Source organism: Pinus tabuliformis, chromosome 5_1 (genome assembly GCF_031772625.1).
Source record: "Pinus tabuliformis cultivar Carrire ecotype Pingquan chromosome 5_1, CPIR1, whole genome shotgun sequence".
Lineage (NCBI taxonomy): Eukaryota > Viridiplantae > Streptophyta > Pinopsida > Pinales > Pinaceae > Pinus > Pinus tabuliformis.
Genome location: NC_142305.1, coordinates 144,958,781 through 144,981,191, shown reverse-complemented (window position 1 = coordinate 144,981,191; position 22,411 = coordinate 144,958,781). Strand labels below are relative to the sequence as shown.

General features: G+C 37.4%; 1 pseudogene across 1 annotated transcript; it reads right to left on the bottom strand.

Moving 5' to 3' along the window:
• Positions 1 to 2,555: 2,555 nt before the first annotated feature.
• LOC149163829 (L-ascorbate oxidase-like) lies at positions 2,556 to 10,339 on the bottom strand (annotated as a pseudogene). Its single transcript, XR_016260181.1, has 6 exons — positions 9,849 to 10,339; positions 9,627 to 9,719; positions 9,314 to 9,520; positions 9,041 to 9,214; positions 8,260 to 8,952; positions 2,556 to 2,952 (listed from the first exon to the last, which is right to left on the bottom strand). The product of XR_016260181.1 is annotated as an L-ascorbate oxidase-like (transcript).
• Between the last annotated feature and the right edge of the window lie 12,072 nt (positions 10,340 to 22,411).

Here is a 22,411-nt window from a genome sequence, read left to right as displayed (position 1 = left end):
AGGCGTAATGCGCTCCAAAACTGCAAAGTCCAAACATCAAACACCTCTTAATCGCATAAGGTGCATTTATAGTTATCTTTTTAATGCCAGACAGCACAAGACAAGATCTCATTCTTAATTTTTCTGTCCCTTCCATTACACAGCACAAGCATTCATCCCACTATCGTTTTAAAAAACAAACTTTTATTTTGATTTAATAATTTTTATCAGAGTTTTTATTGTGAATAGATTCCAGTTTTTTAACATAAATTTATAATAATATTCCATTATAATTTATAAATTTATTTTTATTTTTAATATACAAATAATAATATTAATATAAAAAATAATTTAATAATTTAAAATAAATTGCTAAATCTAAAACGGAAGAGTGAAAATACTATCTCTTTAAAAAACAAACTTTTATTTTGATTTAATAATTTTTATCAGAGTTTTTATTGTAAATAGATTCCAGTTTTTTAACATAAATTTATAATAATATTCCATTATAATTTATAAATTTATTTTTATTTTTAATATACAAATAATACTATTAATATAAAAAATAATTTAATAATTTAAAATAAATTGCTAAATCTAAAACGGAAGAGTGAAAATTTTACAAAATCTAGAGAATCATGGAGAAAGATTGAGCAAATCCAGAAGCGTTTTATAACTTATAACCTGAAAATTAAAAGTAATACACCCTATCCTATTCTCCTTATAGAAGCAGGTCTTTCCCCTATTGAGACCCTAGCTATGCTTAGGTTTCTGTTGTACAAGCACAAAATCAGTAACATAAACGATCATAGACTTCCTAAGCTAGCTTTAAATTCTAGCCAAAACCACCTAAGGCTCAATCGAGGGTGGCATAAAGACACAAGGGCCTGGTTAAACTATTGGGAGATCAATGAAAATGATGCATTGCAAAACATAAATAACATTGAAGATATTGTTACTTCTAAGTTCAAAGAAAAAATGTGGTGTGAGAAAGACTTAGCGGCTAAAAGAAAATTAAGTTATTATAAGAAGGTCATCAACCCCACCCTAGAAGATCAAAAGTATCTCTCTATTTTAACTAGCTCAAAGAAGAAAATTAATATAGCAAAGATTAGAACGAATTCTCATGAGCTCCATAGTGAAACAGGTCGTTGGGCAGTTCCTAAAGACGGAAAGGATCTGCCATATATGTAAGAATAGGAACATCGAGGATGAAAACCACTTCCTCTTAGAGTGCGCCGCGTATAACCACATTAGATCTCAGTTTCACAATCTTTGTTACAATACTGACCTTCCTAGCCTTTTACAATGTCAAAATTATACTCAAAATTATAGTGAGCTCGGGAGGCTTCTCTCCAAGCTTTTTGAGCATAGGAATAAAATCCTAAATCAAAAATTAAAATAGATAATTTATTTCTTTAGGTCCGATAGACCATTATTTGGTCTCAGTGGACGTTAACAATCATCATCATCATCAATAACATTAAAACTTCAAGTTATTTTGAAAAATAATATATTATTATGCAAATATTTTTTTAATTCCTAAAATTTTTAGCGTTTCCAAAAAATAAAAATAAAAACATAATGTTTTGTAAATACGGTTTTCAGTGAAATAAATAATTATTTCATTAATTAATTAAGTATATATAAATAAAATAAAGTTAAAGAAAAGAGACTAGGAGCCAGACAATTAAAAATTAAGAAAATTATAGGTCTGATAGATCAATTTGGTCCCACGACCACCACCAACAACAAATATATTCCAATACTTTTTAAAATAAATTTTATTTAAAACAATATTTACCATCATAAAAATATTCACATTCAAAACTCTTTTAAAATAAATACTAAATTTATTTATATATTTTAAAATTTATTTTAAATAATAAAAATTACCATATCACCTAATTCAATGAAAAAGCGCAGACCACCTCTTAATTAAACTCACATTCAAATCTCTTTTAAAATAAATGCTAGATTTATTTATATATTTTAAAATTTATTTTAAATAATAAAAAATTACCCTATCACCTAATTCAATGAAAAAGCGCAGACCACCTCTTAATTAAACTCACATTCAGATCTCTTTTAAAATAAATACTAGATTTTTTTATATATTTTAAAATTTATTTTAAATAATAAAAAATTAGCATATCAACTAATTCAATGAAAAAGCACATACCAGCTCTTAATTGAACTCACATTCAAATCTCTTTTAAAATAAATACTGAATTTATTTATATATTTTAAATTTTATTTTAAATAATAAAAAATTACCATATCCCCTAATTCAATGAAAAAGCGCAGACCACCTCTTAATTAAACTGCGCCATTTTTGTCAGAGCAAAAGCTTCGCAAAATCTTGTATTTCTAATCAGCGATTAGGTAGCCAGCAAAACTGTTTTCTTCTTTATCAGCATTTCACGGTTTTCAGCAGAGCTGGTCATTATGTGACAACGATTCACATTTGAAGTTTACTCTCAGAAGCACTTCGTGAAGAGGATGATGAGGACAAGCAAGATAGCAACATTCACGAATTAAATATTTACACAATCTCGCACAATATTGTTGATTCTGTAAAGCTGCAGCCAAATTTATTCTCTGTTTTCTTTTTAACATAGACGGTACAGGTATACCGTTCAGTATAATAAATAAATAATGTCAAATTTCAATATGAATTACAATGCGTTGATCTAAGTTTGGATCAGTTATGCATCAATTTGTTAATGGTCAGGCCGCATCCCATGGCCGAACGAGGCAGCCTTCCTACTCTCTCAATACCTTCTGCAAACATTACCCCCATTCCCATGAAGAAATGAGCCTCCAAATGACAGTGAAAAGCCCACACTCCCGGATTGTCTGCCTTGAACCGCAGAGCAGTCCATCCGTAGGGAAACAGCGCCGCCGTGTTACGAAGCGGAGGATTCACCAAGTTGTATTTCTTTGGATCTTTTAGAGGATCAAATGCACCCTCTGTAAATGTGTTAGAAAACCTGCACAGATGAATCTAGCTAGTAAAGGTTGAACACACAGCTTTGCAGAGCAAAAACACTAAAAGAAAATCGAAAGAAGAAAAGAATGATTCTATTGAAAATTATGTTACAATGCTCATGATATAGCATTACTGGGTGAAGATCCCAAGGTAATGACTATAGTGGTGATCAATGAGAAGACTCAACACCTACAACCAGTTCCGGAGATAACTAGTCAGTTGCGGAGTTAAAGAAGGAGCAAATCAAGGAGTAAATCATGCAAAAGGGATTTTGCATGCAATCTCATGCTCTAACTAAAAGTCCGCATGTAGATGTGTAGTAGTTCCAACATGCAAAAGGAATCTTGCATGCAGTCACATGCTCTAACTAAGAGTCTACATGTAGGTGTGTAGTAGTTCCAACACCCCCCCTGAACACCACTATGGGAAAAATAGAAAATGGGCTCTGGCAACTAAGGCAAAAGGTCACCCAAAATACAATGCAACTTGTACTAAAATTGAGGAAAGAGGGAAAACCTCATGGGAAAAACCCCCCCTCAAAATACAATGTAATCAAAAGAAAAGAGGAAGAAAAATATTGTTGCTAAGCAACCGTGTCCTTCACTCCAAGACGATCACGCAAAGAGCGGAACTTCTGCTCAGTGAATGTCTTGGTGAAGATGTCTGCAGTCTGTTCTGCTGAAGGACAGAACTGCAGATCAATGACCCGATCATGTACTAAGTCTCTGATGTAGTGCATATGGATCTCTATGTGCTTCGTCCGCTGCCGCTGTACTGGATCCCTGCAAAATTTGAGAGTGCTCTGATTGTCACACCAGATGACAATGGGCTGGTGGAACTGGACGCCCAACTCAGTGAGGAAGTGTTGTAGCCACAGAGCCTGAATGGTGATGTTGACTACTCCTCGGTACTCAGCCTCAGCTGAAGAGAGAGCAATAGCAGCCTGCGTCTTGTTCGACCAACAGATAGGGCCAGATCCTAGACTGAGTGAATATCCGGAGGTGGACTTGCGATCAATGCTGTCTCCCGCCCAATCAGAATCTGTGAAGCCAAGGAGATTCAATGCAGTGCCTGTTGCATAGTGAATCCCGAAGGTGATGGTGCCCTGCACATATCGGAGGATGCGCTTGGCAGCATTCCAGTGTAGCTCATGCGGCTCCTGCATGTATCTGGAAACTGCCCCTACTGCATATGAGAGATCTGGTCTGGAGTGGGTGAGGTACAATAAGCTCCCCACTAGCTGTCGGTAGAGAGTGCTGTCAACTAATGGAGTGTCACCTCCATCCTCAAGGCGGACCCCAGACAGAAAAGGAGTCGGTGCTGGCTTGCAGTCAGTCATGCGAAATCTCTCGAGGAGATCCCGTGCATACTTAGCCTGAGAGAGTTTGATGCCTGTGGCATTCTGGCTGATCTCAAGACCAAGAAAGAAGTGTAATGGACCCATGTCCGTCATCAAGAACCTATCATGCAAGGCCCTCTTGACTGTAGCAATGGCTGAAGCTGAGCTGCCAGTGATTAGGAGATCATCTACATACAAAACTAAGATAAGAAGAGAATTTTGTGTCCTAAGCATGTAAACATTCGGATCAGACTTACATCTTTCAAAGTTTTGTGATAAGAGAAAAGAATCCATCTTCGCGTACCAAGCTCTCGGGCCTGCTTAAGGCCGTAGAGAGATTTCTTCAGTCTGCAGACCAAAGATGAATCTTGAATGAAACCATGTGGCTGCTCCATGTAGATCTCCTCAGATAGGTCTCCGTGAAGAAAGGCATTCTTCACATCCATCTGATGTACTTCCCACCGCTGGGCAGCCGCAATGGCAAGTGTAAGGCGTATGGAATCCATCTTTGCTACTGGAGCAAAGGTCTCGTCATAATCAATGCCATGCACTTGTTGGAAGCCTTTGGCTACTAGCCTTGCTTTCCGTCTGGTGATTTGCCCATCTGCAGCACTCTTGGTCCTGTAGACCCATTTGCATCGGACAAGTTTCCTTCCTGAAGGAAGGGGGACCAGATCCCAAGTCTTGTTCTCAAGGAGGGAGTTATACTCCTCCTCCATGGCGGACTCCCAAGATGGATGCCCAGCAGCCTCAGCATAAGACTGTGGATCAGAAGACTGAACCAAATGACAATGCCAGGAGGGCGATGGTTCAGTGGCAGTGAGGACAAGAGGAGGCTCAATAAACTCTGAGCTAGTCCTCTTTAGATCAGAATTGTCCCCCACAAGACCATTTCTAGCAGCTGGTTGGTCTTGTGCATATATCTCACGTAAGCTCCTTGTTCTCTGATTTATGACAGGGGAATATGATTCACTGCTGGAAGCCCGATTTGGGCTTGGATGTGGATCATCATTTGCATGCATTAGATTTGTATCTGAAGACTCTGTCTTTGCATCTGCATGCTCTTCCTCGGCATCTGCATGATCTGTATCGGCATCTGAATGTACTGAGTCATCATCTCGGACATGAGGTAGATAAAAAGTGTCTGCATGCGGCGCTTGAGGTGCATGCGAGAGACTTTCCTCAAATTTGACACTTCGCTCAATGACGAGCTTGTCTGTAGAGGGAATCAAGAGTCGATATCCCTTCACACCATCAGGGTATCCAACAAAGATGCACTCAATGCTCTGTGGATCAAGAGCTTTCCTCTTTTCAGAGGGGATCCGGGCCCATGCTCGAGAGCCGAAAACACGGAGGTGAGTGACCTCTGGTTTAGTGCCGCTCCAAGCCTCAAAGGGGGTCTGGTCCTTGACAGACCTATGAGGAGATCTGTTCTGGATGTAGTTAGCACAATTAAGTGCTTCGGCCCAAAGCTTATGAGGCAGTGACTTGGCATGCAACATGCAGGAAGCCATCTCTTTGAGAGATCGGTTCTTTCTCTCAGCAACTCCGTTCTGCTGCGGAGTGTATGGAACTGTGTACTGCAACTGTATGCCGGACTGAAGGCAAAGGTTCTGAAGTGCTGTGTTAACATATTCCCCCCCATTGTCTGTACGGAGGGCTTTGATCTTTCTCTCTGACTGTGTCTCAACTAGTGCTTTGAAATCTTCAAAGTGCTCAAAAACTTCAGATTTGTTCCTGAGAAGATACACCCAAGTATACCGTGAGAAATCATCAATAAATGTAAGCACATACCTTGCTTTGTTGATGGAAGGATGAGGAAAAGGCCCCATGAGATCACTATGGATCAGATCTAGAGGAGAGGATGCTCTGTGAGTCTTGCCGGTGTCAAACTTTTCTCTGGGATGTTTGCCAAGAACACACCCTTCACAAACTCCTTTGGAGAAACTGATATTTGGCAAGCCTTCCACCATCTCATTCTTGCTTAGCTGCTGCATATACCTGTAATTTAAGTGACCAAACCTCTCGTGCCAAAGCCTACTACTATCATCAGCATGTGTAAGCAATAAGGAGGATTCAGATTCAATAAATTCAGAAAATGTATACAGTCTGGCTCCATTGTTTACCTCACCAGTTGCAATTTTGTCATTGCTATGTAGATCATATATGTTCACTGCATCTGGAGTGAATTCCACTCTCTTTCCGGTGCCGGAATGAGTGATCTGATAAACTGAAAGCAGGTTTACCGAAAGTTTTGGAACATGAAGCACATCTTCAAAGCTTCCGTGTAAAAGTTCCACTCTACCTTTTCCGGTGACCTCAATAGGTGAGTCATCTCCCATGAGGATGGGAGGTCCTTTGCATGCATCCAAAGAGGAATATACTTCCTTTGCAGCAGCCATATGATGTGATGCACCAGAATCTATAATCCATGCATCAGGAGAAGAATTAATTGCAACTAAAGCATGAAAATTGTTACCTTTCCCGTGTGGCGGATCCTCAGTTTTCTTCTTGGCGCCTTGAGGGATGTGGTCCCCAAGGTTGTGCTTCTGAAGGATTTCTGCCATTTGGTCAATTTGTTTCTTCATGCAAGAGGATTCTAGATGGAATCCTCTTTGACAGTAGGTGCATCTGTTTCCTTTCTTCCCTTTCTCATTTCTCGAGCCGGAGGAGTCATTGAAGGGCTTGGTGTACCCTTCCTTCTTTGGATGGGAATGTGCTTTTCCTTTGTCTTTTTGCTGCTGATTTTTCTGATTTGAATCAGATCTGTGATTTTTATTGTGGCTGCCATCATGCACAGCAAGTGCATGTGCTTTTGGAGGTTTGATTTTCCCCATGCCAATGAGTTTATCTTGCTCAAAAATAAGGGACTCCATAAATTCTTTGAGAGAAGGCATAGTGTAGGATTTACCTGTTGCAAGCCTTACTGAATGAAATGTAGACACAAAGACGGAGTATTCTGGTCCGAGCTTTGACATAATAGAGAGAACTTGGCGAATCTCCTCCTTGGATTTGTCAATTCCAAAACCCTTGAGTTGCAACAATAGATCATTATATTTGGTGAAGAAGTCTTGAATTCTGTCATAGTTCCGTGGATCCAATGATAGCAGTTCCACTTCGAGCAGATGTCCTTTCATCTCATCCTGTTTCCCGTAGAGCTCTTCAACCTTTTTCCAAATCTCATTGGGAGTATTGCAGGCAGATAGATGAAACTGCAACTCTGGAGAGATGCACATGCATATGGATCCGTGGGCCTCATCCATACGGTTGAGGTACTTGGATTTCTCTATGGCTGAAGTGGGTTCCACTTCTGTAGCCATGGTAATCCTGTACAACCCTTTATGACGAAGGTATCGAGCCATTTGATCCTTCCATTCATGATAGTTGTACGGTGTTAGGATCGATGCTTTGGGAAACTCCATTTTTCTGTCGATCTTCGATCTCCAAGTTGTAATACTTGCAAAATAAAGTACTGATGCGCCTTTTATCTAGCAACCTGTGGGCTCCGATACCATGTAAATGTGTTAGAAAACCTGCACAGATGAATCTAGCTAGTAAAGGTTGAACACACAGCTTTGCAGAGCAAAAACACTAAAAGAAAATCGAAAGAAGAAAAGAATGATTCTATTGAAAATTATGTTACAATGCTCATGATATAGCATCACTGGGTGAAGATCCCAAGGTAATGACTATAGTGGTGATCAATGAGAAGACTCAACACCTACAACCAGTTCCGGAGATAACTAGTCAGTTGCGGAGTTAAAGAAGGAGCAAATCAAGGAGTAAATCAAGGAGTAAATCATGCAAAAGGAATTTTGCATGCAATCTCATGCTCTAACTAAAAGTCCGCATGTAGATGTGTAGTAGTTCCAACATGCAAAAGGAATCTTGCATGCAGTCACATGCTCTAACTAAGAGTCTACATATAGGTGTGTAGTAGTTCCAACACCCTCGCCATAGCCCAGAATCCAGAAATCATGACCGTGCAGGTGCCATGGATGGATCTCCGAGTTATTTGCGTTCAGTGTGTTTGCATTCTGGAGTATCACGTCTACAACAGAGTTCAGTTTGAATACGTACACACCATTCCCTTCAATGGCGTTTGGATTGGTGGGAGGGATACTGATGTTGTAGTCTCGGGGATGGTAGGCGTCAGGAGGGGCGTGGTATCATATGCGCCCTGAATTTTGTATTTCATGGCCGCTAGGTATGGAGTGGGAGGAGGAACCAGCGATATGTTGTTGATGGCCCATTTTACAAATCCATTGATCTTGTTCTGTGTGTTCAGTAAAATCAACTGTCTGGTGGGTTTCATAGGAGGAGGCTCTTCGTGTCCGGTGAGGGCCACAAACTTCTTGGCGAGCGACTTACTATAGGCATAGTCGTTCCAGACAGGGCTCGGAGGAGGCGGTGTGGTGGGTAGCTTGGTGGAGAGATTGGGGAGATAGTTGAGGATGGCCAGGCCCGTAGGCGTATTGGGCTTCCGCCCTCTCACATTCACAGCTGCCCAATAGTTTTTGGTGGGATCCTGATTGGCCGTTATCAAAACTGAATAAGTTTCTCCGGAGTACACATCCAGATTCTCCAGCTCCACCGGTTCCACGTAGTGGCCGTCCGCTTCCACAACGGTCATCTTGTGTCCCTGAAAAACACGGAACAAATAGTTAGATGTTCATTTCAAGCATTAATTAAGATGAAACAATGTAGGATGCGTGAATGTGTTATTTCACCTGAATCAAAAAATTGAGGGCCGATAAAGAAGCTACGCTGGCGATGCGCAGGCGGTATGTCTTTCCAGGTTTCACCGGTAGAATGTAGGGCGAACATTGGCTGCTGGTATCGTTGCAAGTTGTACTGCTGCCTGCGGAGCAGTTGTATTTTCCTCGGCCCTCTATCAGCAGAGACTGCAATATCAACCCACAAATTCACGTTTATTCATCCAGTTTCGATCAATCGGGATTTCAAACCGCAGTGCCAAGATGAAAATGGGACGATATATATACCTGAGGTTCCCCAACCCAGACGAAAGGATTGGATGAGAGGCCTACGGCTTGTTGGTAAGTGCTAGTATGCCACCAGTCATTGAGAATGATGCTGAGTTCTCCGTCATAGACGAAGGGCTCTGTTTTTGCGGAGTCGACTATCAAAGAGCCATACAAACCAGCCGAACGCTGCAGACCGTAATGGCCATGATAGAAATATGTGCCAGGCTGCATACATCATTAACATTAGGCCACTGTCTTCTTACAGAATCCCAACACAATAATATAACCATGTTAAGTTGCAATTGTTGAAAAGAAAATGCGTTAAACATACTCTGTCAACAACGAATCTGTAGATAAATGTCTCGCTCGGTAGGATTGCACATTGAGACATGGATGCAGTTCCATCGCCCCACGGAGTTCCGATCTGAAACACATGAGCATTTCCATCTAAATTATTATGTATTATAAGAGCGTATATGGTGGCCAAAGAAAAAACCAATCTATCACAATCAGAATTAGCTCTGAAATCACTTTGATGGAGAGCGAATCGTACCTGGCGAATTCCATGCCAATGAACGACAACATTTTCAGTGGGCATCTGGTTCTCTAATTCAACAACAACAGTGTCTCCTTCCCGAGCTCTGATCGTCGGACCGGGATACTGCCCATTAATGGAGATGATGGTTGTTTGCATACAATCAGGAGACCAGTTTTGGTAACTGAGCTTCCATTTATGGTGATGGACTGTCGCCTCAGAGACAGGTGCCATTGCCAAAATCACCATCACCCCAAACAAAAACCATGTGACTCGGATGAACAAGGGAAAATCTTCAGAGTACGTCATTTCAAAGTTGAAAAACAGAAATCTTGTGCAACGGCCGACTTCACCAATGTAGTAGGCTAGGTTTCAAATCTCAGCTAAAAAATCCTACAATTCAAACCGGATATGCTGTATAAGCCTGTAGCTCTGCAGGCAGGCTTAGCGAAATACTTAACTGATCTCTGTAAACAAATGTTTGCAGCTCTGAATTGATCACATATGATTTCAGTCTCTACCATCCCGGTGGCATTATATAGGATTTGCACCTATGATAGAGCCCATTTCTTTCTTGGATGCCATTCATTCAACTCTTGGGAAGCTTCCTGGTTCTGAAGAGTTCAACTCTACCTAAGAAGACCTTTCCAAACCGGAGGTTACCTCGCCGACGGAGAAGTGAATATAATATGTCTGTTAGGGTTTTTGTAACGACTTTTGTGGATCGATCATATTTCCACATGCTAATAAGTTGCAGATAATCCAGAGCTCCGGTGTCCTACCTGCTCGTGTTGAACGGAGGCGAGAGCCTGCTGAGACAGTACTTCACCGCAGCACATGGGCCCCATGTACAGACCATGCTTAATCCTAATGCCCTTCTTTTAAACAAACGCTGAATTTGGTCGATCAAATCGTAAAGAAAAATGATGATGAACTAATTAATTTGTTTTAATATTCTTCGAGCTTTGGACTGCAATTTTTTTATTGAGACTATTATTTATGCCTTTTATCTTCTCGTTTTTTTAATATGTTTTGTTTTTCTATTTTTTTAATATAAAAGTTATATTCCCAAGGTAAGTGGGTGTGTATATGGAGGGTGGCTTTGGCAAGTTGATTTGAGTGCAAGTTATTTAGAGGAAAGACACCAAATGACATTATGCAGTTAAAAAGGTACACTTGCGACTACAGGTTGATTTGGTTTTTTTGTGAATGAAGTTAGAGGTGATGGTTAGAGGTGTTGTTGGAAAGGCAAAGGAGATAAGACATAAAATAATATTAATAATTCACATAAAACATATTAATTACAATTTTTTTATTGATTACATAAAAATTTAATGATCACAATGAATTTGGTGAGGGGTATTTAAATTTTTCTAACTAGCAACTGTCTAAAATAACTTCACATGCACACATGCTTTAAATTTGACTTTTCCTAAACTATAACTTATCTCAAACTCACTCGACTCAGTTAACTGACGCTCCAAATTTAGCGAACTCTTGCATGCAGGAGTAATTACAATTTCTAACACTCCCCCTTAATTACAACTGTATGACTCAACATAATTCAAACATGACTCAACATGACTCAACATGAATTAACTATGCTTGTTATTCTTACAATAGAAATTGAGTCAGTTATCACTCAAACATGCGTTTTGGTCTATGTCTCAGCTAGGATTATAATAACTCAAAACTTTTACAATTTTGCATTTTCTTTTTCTCTTCTTCCATATTCTATATCCTCGAAATTGCTTTATTCTCTGTTGCATGTTCTTACTAAAGGCTCCATATTTCTTTACTTGTTGCTTCTACAATGTTTCTTTGACTTGTCTTGAACTTGATCTGAGTCGGTCTTCCATAGCTTCCTCTTCAAGGATTCATTCAACTATAAATTGTCTTCTTCCCTCTGTTGCTTGTGCTTCATATTCTTGTCTTTCTTTTCGTCATATTTCTTGATAGCAGAATGTTATCTCTTCTTGACTCAATTGTTGAAAAACTGTTTTAATGCATTCTTCCTTGTTTTCAGAAACTCCCATATCCTTCTCTTCACTTCATCATCAGGTACTGTTATTTTTTTCTTCTAATTTTCACACTCAAGATCATTATTCACCATTTCATTCAATTCTTTTATTCCAGCTACTGCTATAAGACTCACATTAATTTGTTCAATTGGTTTCTGAATCCATTTTTCAATGAGCTTCAAATCCGCATCAAACTTATTAATAACTTTGTTTTCAACTTTTTTGCCCATGCTATTCTGAACACCTGCATATTCAAAAACAATGTTAAAAACATCTTTATTATGCTCTTCAGTGAGAGCTTCCTACTCTACCTCTTCCTTCTCTGCCTTCTTTTTAACTTCATTGAAGCTATCTTCCACTATTATGTGGTCAGTAGATATTCTCATCAAAAACTCTTCAATCACTTTATCCTATTCTTGATCATCAGTTGTTGCTAGATGACATACTGCTTCATGAGTAGCTCAAATTGCTTCATATCTTACTGCTATAGTTGCAGCTTCAACCTTCAATTCTTCATCAAACATGGCGCTTACCATATTGCCACAATCAATCTCTATTGCAAAAAAGAAACCACACATAACATTAACATAATGTTCATCCATCCTATGGTGGGTTATCCAAGCATGAATGTGCTCATTGACAATTTCAACTTCATCAAATCCATCAACTACATCTGGATGCATTAATTCACATCTCACTTTGCAGTCATCATCCACATGTGTTTTGTCACTGTGGGATTCACCATCATTTGCTCCAAGCACATTATAGTGGAGTCCTTGAGCATTTATATACTCTTTCTTTGCTTCACATACAAAGGCTTATGTCTCTCTCTTTGCAATATTTGTTGCATCTTGTTTATCCATATGCATGCTTGCATAATGGGTTTCAATTATACGGTCTTCACAACCATCATCCACTTTTGAGTGGGATTCTCCAAGCTGGGTTGTCCTCTAAGAGTCTTGCTCATCTACTCTCATATACGCAGCTGACTTCTTTGCTTATGACATAACCTGCTGCTTCATGTCACCCTCCCTTGCACCAAATTCTTCTTCCAAGATCTCCCATGCTTCATTGGAAGTTTCAGTTTTTGCTACCTTGCACATAACCATTTCATCCATTGCTTGTTGAATGAAACTCAAAGCTAGGGAACCTTTAAACATAGGAGGTCGTAGTAGATCCACGCTACACCAATCAACCTCGATTTCTTCTTTGTCTTCTACTATAATTCTCAGTTCCTCGGCTGTGGCCTGAACCTCTCTAAACACGACAACAGTATCTGCCTCTATTTTCGATCCTTTATTAATCTTCTTCAATCACGCTTTATGACCCATGATTGTTGTCTTTCTTCTATCTTACAATTTTTTTCTCAATTGCATGAGACTATCTTCAATATCGCCCCTAAAAAGAAAATATGATTTTTATGCGCCTGATAAGACACAATCTTCACCAAAAACATTGTTATGCTTGACAAAACATAAAACATTGCCGATGAAAAGACTTTTGTAAAGCCCTAAATTCGCTTGCCAATAAAAACCCTTTCGTTTTCTTTTAATTCTCTTTAAAAAAAAAACCTTCTTCATAAATATCTCCCAAAAAAAAACTTTTAAATCGCTTTGAATATCTTTATAACAAGCCACTCATAAAAGAAAACCTTTATAAACTAAACCTTTTTCAATATATAAAAAAAATGACTGAAAAAACCTTTGAATGCCTTTTATGTTAAAACCCTTCAAACTTTATGGAAAAACCTTTTAGACTTTCATAACATTTTATCACCGTGGATCACCAATAAACTTTTAATAAATTTGTCCTTTAAAAAGACATAACACTTTAAGACCATCCCACTTCGTTCATCCAAAACAATTAACATATGGGTAAAAAGAATCCACGTGAATTTTGAAAAGAACCTTTCATGACATGCCCTGGTCTTGAAATCCTCTCACACGCTCCTTTTTTAATTTAATACTTGCTCACAAGCTCTGCCTTTTCTTAATACCTCACGGGGTTTGCGCAACTTTAACACACGGTACCTGCACAGATCTCTTGAATTTTGGCGGATTCGTAGTTTTGACCAAATTATCACATTTTTGCACTAACAAAGTGTGAATTTCACACCTCACTTGCGCACTTTTATCTATAGTTAACAATGAGACAATTTTGCACCGCAATTTAAATAAAATAAATTTGTCGGCCTTTTTCACTTGGCCCTCTTCTTATTGGCTCTCCAAGAACCACAAATCTTGTGATCCTTCCTCGACTCTGATACCAATTTGTTGGAAAGGTAGCAGAGGTAAGGCATAAAATAACACAAATAATTCACACCAAACACACACAAGTTGCGGCTCTTCTATTGATCACACAAAAACTTGATAATTACAATGAACTCAGTGAGGGGTATATAAAATTTTCCAACTAGCCACTCACATAAAATAACTTCATATGCACTCACACTCTAAATTCAACTTTTCCCAAAGTATAACTTAACTCAAACTTACTCGACTTGACTCAGTTAACTGACTCTCCAAATTTAGTCAACTCTTGCATGCGGGAGTAATTACAATTTCTAACAAGTGTGTGGAAGTCAAGAGAAGGAAAATGTCTTGCACAGAGATATTAGGAGCCACTGAACAACAGTCATGATAGAAATTCAATGGATGATGGCATATTATGACATTGGGTGTTCTAAGGATGTGAGGAGAGGGTGGTTTGAAGCTTATATAATAGGTTGTGGCACTCAACATACATGGTTCCTCTGCAAAATTTTTGACTTTTGAAACATACTATGATTGGAGAGAGAGTGTATGAATCTAGTAGACCAATACCAATTGAGGGACGAAGATCACATTGCATGCAAGAGTAGAAATAATTTTTAATTGGAAACTAATCAGCTTGGAACACATGAATTTTGGCTCACGACAAACACAAAGGAGAAGTATCAGGTTAGCATTGATTTTCATGTTTGTCCTAAACTTTTCCTCATTGGTGGATGTTATGGTATCACTATTTTTCATAAATTATGGTTTCATTACATTATGGTTTTATGTTCGTTCACTAGGCATGTAATCTTAGGAATATTTTAATGTATGGTGCTCTAAATTGGACTTTAGACCTTTGTGCAACTATCTTTCCCTCCTGGCCTCTCTCTCTGGTTCTCGACTTCCTAGTTGTATTTATGTCTATCTTCTAGGGATTCTCTTCCCCCATTGTGGTCACCCCCTCTAGTTTTATTCTCATTCTACCCTTAATGTCCCACCTCACTATTTTGGTCTATATTTTTCCAGCTTCCCCTATGATTCCCTTCTCGAGCTAGCTTACCCTTGGTCACTCAACCACATGACTAGACGTTGCCTTTCTGCCTCACAATGTGGAGGGAGAAGAGGATGACTCGGTCCCTCCCCTACCTCTAAATCACCTCCTCCCTTTACTGGTCAAACTTGGGCCCAAACAACTGCTCATGCCATCATGGATAGGTATAGAAACATTATTCCTGAAATGGTCCAGAGAGAAATATCTGAAGTGGAAGATGAGGTCCAATAGAGTAGAAAGTTTATCCTCAACAAACTAGTTAACGAATAAACTAGGGAATAGATCCTTAATGTAGAAATCTCTACCATGGAACGCTCCTCATTCTACATGCAGACGATCAACCTATAATGGTATATCAAAACTCTCAAGTGGAAAGTACTTACTAATATAGATGACACCCAACGAGAATTGTTAATCTGCATGGCTAAAATCATGGACAAAGTTGACAATATCAATAGTAAAATATGAAGAATAACTAAGAAATTTCCAAATTATGATATCTCATTTTCAAACAATGATAGTGAAAAACAACCACCCATCCAAGTGGACACTCCTCCTAGATTATGATTAAGCAAGCTAGTTCTCTTATGAGAAACACAATTCAGGGAGCAGTTATGTTCATGGTCATTTTTTAATGCTTTTTGTAATTTTCTAATTACAATTTCACTTTGAAAGACATTATGGTTATCCACGGTACTTTTAACAAAAAGGTTTTGAACTTATGCTACTAGTATGGTTTCACAAGTGGTGGATCAATGACTGACAATATTTTTCTATGTATATAGGTTTAATCATAATATAGAAGGCATCTCTCTCTCTCTCTCTCGCCATATAAGGTTAATATTTGCCTTAAAAAAGTTTGTTAATCTATGATTTATGTATGTCATCACCATAAATTTCTATAAAATAAAAGTTATAGTGTATTTTTTTACTCTATCAATACTAAAATTGAACTACTTTATTGTTAATCATGATCACTATCACCAAAGTTTGATGAAACTTTGCAAAATAAATTTTCTTATTACAAAGTTAAAAAGAGAGATTATTTGAAGGATTCATTTTGGATTGCACCTCCCCATTTACAAGCTTTTGGTTTGTAAAATTTTTAAATCCTTTCAATCTCCTTCTCCTATGCTTCTACATGCCAAGATCATTTCATACCATCAAGCAATATTTAGAAAATCTACAGGAAAGGGGCCTCCATTGTAGGATGGAATATACGAGTTGAATACGAGCTACCTTTTACATGAGCCCATTGTCCATATTATGGCTAGAGGCGACATTCGTTACAAAAATAGGTGATTAGACCACTACTCCTTAGATTATAGGTGCAATTTTTTCTCTTTCCATTTGATCTTGAATCTTCAAACATTCTGCTTGGCTATTTTGTTCTTAGGGATGGAGTTTCAAGTGAAGTATCCAAAATTTGGCCTCCCAAGTCCAATTAATCTATATTATTGGAAATAGTTCTTGTATGGATTGTTGAACCTTGTAGAGTGCCACAATTACTAGCATTATGATCCATTCTCTTCAAGTAAAAATAAACCAAATATACCACATCATGCATTTTTTTATTTGTGATGATACTTTCTATCTTAACTTCTTAGTCCCCCAAGTGTTGAAATAGATTTGGGTGTAAAAATCACTCCTTTGTTCCCTTCTTGCAATCTTCTACAAGGATATTTGGGTGGCTTGCTTCACACTCCTTTACTAATTGGCCTTTCCTCCTAGAAAACAACATCTTTGTTAATTCCTTTTTCCTTGAAAAATTTGGTTTGTGTGTTTCTTTTCCATCAAATATTAAGCATTCATACTTATGTCTCTATTGAGCTATAATGGGAATCATAATCCCTTAGCATTTGAATTCCAATTTCTTCAATAAGTTTGAACTAATACCTTTATTGTGATTTTCAAAATTTCTTAAAATGGCTCTTGGGGAAGGCTATTTAAAGGTGAATTTACCATGCTTGACTTCATCATGGTTCTAGCTTTTGCAGTGGAAATGGAAGGGACTTACTTGATCTCTTGGAATAATACTTATATCTTCTCCATTGCCTCTTCATTTCTTGTAAAATCTTGGTATATTTGAGCAATCATTTTGGTGAACCTCTCCTCTTGCCAATTATCTAACTAAATGAATTTCTTCACCAATTGCAAGATTTTCAATATGCAGTTGTATAATTCTGACTCCATGGTTGTGAAAGAGTCATATCGTCTACTAAGTTTTATTTATAGCTCCTTGGCTTTTTTCCTCTGGTATCAACTTTCCTTTTTAATCTTTGTGTCAAATTCTCTTAATTCTTCTAGCTTCTTCATCTTCAAATCATTGCACATGGAAACTATTTCAAGGTCTCTTATGAATCTTCTTTAATACCATATGACTAAGTCACTCAGTTTGAATTTGAGTTTGGGTTTGGAGATTATTAAATTCAAATTCGAGTTCAAATTTTATAATGAGGTTTGGCTCTAGACATTTCTCATCTATCTATCTACACACACACAAAAAACTTTAGAATAAACAAAAACAATTTCCCCTAGGAAGTCGAAATCTTATGTTAAGTCTGTTTGAGTTAGCTTACAGGTAGTAGCTCGGGTTTAAAAGAAACGATGACTTAGTGTGGGAGGTAGTAATGACCAAGTGGAGATTTATAGGAAGTTGCAAGGGAGGAAATTTTCCAAGGGGAGGGTTTACACATAGGAATGTATGAGCATAAACCAGAAGGTTTGCACTATACACGCAGATTGTCATGGCAAGGGATGCATGAGATAGAGTGGATAAATGGAGAAATGTGTGTCATTAAAGGTCAAGATAAAAAATGAGAAATATGCACTTGTGGGTCCTCCAATTTTTTCAAATTTTTATTCAAAATAAACCCTAAATCAAACTTGTCATCTAATCTCAAATTTGTTTTATTAAGTTCATATCTGAAGTTTGAAAAACATAAAGAAACTTTTAATTTTCTTTAGTTTCACTGAATTCCAAACTTGAAGTTTTAGGTTTGGTGAACCCTATGAATTAGCCACATGATCTCAAAATAGTCAGCCTATGCCCTCTTCCATTTCACTAACATGGATCTCTATGGAATTAAAATTATGATAGTTTTCATTCTCACCCTATTAATGTTGAAATAATATTACAATATTGTTAATCACCAACATGCATGTAAGAATATCTTTATTTAACTTTGGTTCAACACTTGGATTCATAGATTGTGATGGCTAAACCAATACACAATCAAACTATGTTATATTGTAATGATGAACTCAACTCTTTGGTTTTGTTAACTAGTTGAATCACACACCCTTTTAATCTCTCTTTGTACCCCTTTAAAAATTATTACATTAAGTAGCTCTTGTATATAGATTAGTCTTTCACATACTTTGATGTATATCAAAGTTCCATTATGTGCACTTGAAGCCAAACTTACATAAACTTGTGGTTGTCCTATTACTATATCACCCTGAGAATAACACTTAGGGAGATCACTCTCATGTACCATAGAATCAAGTAGTATGGCTAAGGGTACATGCTATCCTCCTTAGTCAGTGACATGAAAGATATAAGTGAGTATTATAGTTGGAACTCCCCCTTGTATATTAGAGAGCTAAATAACTCAACACTCCTTTTTCCATAGGGCCTTGAAAATGATAACATCTATAGCATCAATAACAAAAATATTACATCTTTGAGCATATAATGAATTTAGGAATTATGTAATCACATTAATGCTCATTCTAGGAGTAATATTTCTATCAATGTTAATTAAATTTCTGGGTCCTAACAAAACCATTGTGGGAAACCTATATTAGGATAATGAAAAATATTCCTCATGCACCATTGATTGTGGTGGTACCACTCTATAGTAAACTTTCTATATGGATCAAACCATAACTTTTGGAACACTATCTCAAATTTCTCATCAGATAATATTAATCGCATTGCTTTAATTCCAAAATAACCATTATTTGTGTGCCCAATGGCACATGCCAACCACTTAGATGGAGTTCAAGATGAAGGACATTGGGCTGATGCATTACTTTTTGGGGCTTCAGGTGTGGCAAGAGGAGGGGCATATATTTCTGGAGCAGGGGAAGTATGTTGTGGATGTGTTGAGTAGATTTCACATGGCAGATTGTAGACCCATGTCTACACCTATGATCACCAATTGGAAGAAGCTTCATGCTTCAAATTCTAGTTTGGTGGATCCCACATTGTATAGGAAACTTATTGGGTCCTCGATGTATCTGGTCAACACTAGGCTAGATATATGCTTTGCAGTGAACACACTTAGCCAGTTCATGGTTGAGCCCAGGAGGGTGCACTGGGTAGCTACAAAGCACATTCTTCACTACGTGCACGGGACTGTTGATTATGGTCTGGACCATAGGCGAGGAGATTGAGTGAGGTTGGCAGGTTACACAGATGCAAATTGGGCAGGTTATGCTTCTGACAGGAAAAACACTTTAGGGTGTTACTTCAGATTGGGTTAGATAATTGTGTCATGGTTCATTTGAAAGTAAACATCAGTTTCTTTGATATCTTTTAATGCTGGCTATATGGTTGCTAGACAAGCTAGTTGTGAGGCCATTTAGATTCACAAGTTGTTGTATGGCCTATTTGATCAGAAGTGGAGACTGACGCTTATTCACTGTGATAATCATAGTTGCATAAAACTCACGGAGAATCCAGTGTTTCATGACATGTCGAAACACATTGAAATCATATATCATTTCATTAGGGACTATGTTCAAAAGGGGGCAGTGAAGCTGGATTATATATCAACAGATGAGCAGGTGGTCGATGTTCTCATCGAGTCCTTGCCAAGAGGCAAGGATCTCCATTTTAGGGACAAGACGGTTGTGGCAAGAAAAAATTTCCTCTGTAAGAGGGAGTGTTGATTTTTAATGTTTCTTGGACAAGTGGTTTCCCATGGGCTAGTCTATACTTAGGGAAAAGTGCCCAAAATAATTCTTTTCCTAAGTGTGACTGTATAAAGTGAAAGTGAATTTATAAGTGGTGAAGTCAATGTTAAATTATAAGGTGAAAAATGAATTTAGACATAAAGTACAATGTGGGTAATTTATTTAATGGGTGAGTTAAAAAATAGAAAGTGATAAATGCACATTTATTCTCATCCCTTGATCTAAATGAATCTCAGCAATTAACTCTTAGGGTTGCCCAAAAGTCATTTAGGGAAACAAAAGGGGGAAAAGAAAAGAGAGAGTAGATTCATTCTTCATGAACATATTGGAGAAAGGAGGCTGAGAGCTGGAGAAAAGTTCTGAAGGAGTGATTTATGGGAAAAGATGGGTACAGAAATCAAGGAATAAAACATAGTAGAAGGTACAGTACGAACAACATTTAATGATGTGAGATACATGCCGTTAGAGAGAAGTTTTTGAAAAAAAATTGAAAAAACCATATAGTCCATACAGTCTGTATCCATACAGTACATATTTGCAGCTTCAAGTGGGCATGAAAATCAAGGCAAAGTGGGCACGATTTTCAAGGAGTTTTTGGCTGAAGAGGTAAGTTGTATTTTGTTGTTTTGTTTTGTTTACAAATGTATTTTTCTCGAACTTGAAATATAAATAAATTTGAAGAGCTCACTAACAGGTTTTCCCCATAGAAGATTGAAGGGGTTTTGTCTGGGTCTAAGTTGACCAACAATCTGTTTGTATTTTTATGTGTGTTTCTTATGTGTTTATGTCCATATTTATTTTCAGCATGTGTTGACAGTCCCATGTGTTTTAATATGAAATTTTCATTTCTAGAATTCTATATGTTGAATGTATGGTTATGTGAAACAACATTTCGTTGAATGAGAGTGATAAGGTGAATTAAAACTGGTTGGGATTGCAGGAAACTTTTTAGTCATCAAATTTCAATAATCAAATCACCAAAGTACAGATGAAGAAGTATGAAATGTTATCATCTTACTAGTTGGGTTAATCAAATGGAATACTATTTCTCTTTCCATGGAATTATTGATGATGTGATGAAACCTAGAGTGAGGGTCTTATAATTGGATCAAGGGAATTGGTAATATTAAGAATGCATAGAAAATTATTATGGAGGATATACTACTTGGAGCCTTTTTGTGAAGACTGACTATGCTCATTTTCAATTAGACAGTCATGACTTGGGTTGTTTCAAAACATTACACTAAATATGCATATCTATAGAATTTATAATATCCTTCTAGTAAGTAGAAATATGCACAAAGAACCTAATTCATTTCCTTAACAATGTTCCATTAGTGGTCTTAAGAAGGAAAATGTAGCACAAGTCTTGATCTCATGCCAAATAAATTGGTTGGATGATTGTATGAGAGCTTAGGGTGTTAAGACGGTGATAAATGAATATACCAAATGGGCCCCCTTTATTTTCCATCCTCGCACTCTTTGGTAACTAATACCACTCCCTCCCCTTCTCATATATTGAAAGTCCAAACGTTATCCCATGAGAACTAATGAAATGGAAATGCCTCAAACATTATTATAATTGTGATGAGTGGTATTTCAAAGGGCATGAATGGGAGGAAGAAGAAAAATATTCCAAATGGGTGTGTCCTCGCAAACACCAATTGGAGGACACTTCTAAACTATAATTAATGGAGATAACGCTTCTTACTTAGGAAGAAAGAACCTTAGAAGCTCCTTGTTAGGAACATGGGATTTCCCTCCAAAGTGATCCATTCCAAATTTTCACACCCAAAATAGTGAAGTTGATTGGTTACATAAATAAATACAAGTGATTGTTTTATTGATAGTAGCAACACCACAAATTTATTCATAGGAAAGTGGCCAAAGAAACCCGCCATTATATCCATGTCATGCATAATTCAAGTTATAATATCCAGTGGAAGTGTGATGAAATGTTGAATCCAATTTAAAAATGTTAAAATTCAAATGGGAAATTATCAACTCAAATCTCAAATATTCATTATTAAAATGGATGGTTGTGATGTACTTCTTAGTGTAGAATGGTTATGCACTATGGACCCTATTACCATGAGGCAAGGAAATGCATCTTAACATCAATAAGGAATGGAATAAGAATACATCAAAATGGATTATGTTTGATTCCCCTAAAATTGATCGGTTCTTGATATACAAAGCAGTTATTGAAGAAAGGCCACTCTAATGTTATTGTTTAGTTCAATGCCAAACAATTTATCGACAACCTCCCATAAGAGATTCACAATGGTTTGTAAATAGTTTTAACTAAAATAAATTGTTATTTGAAACACT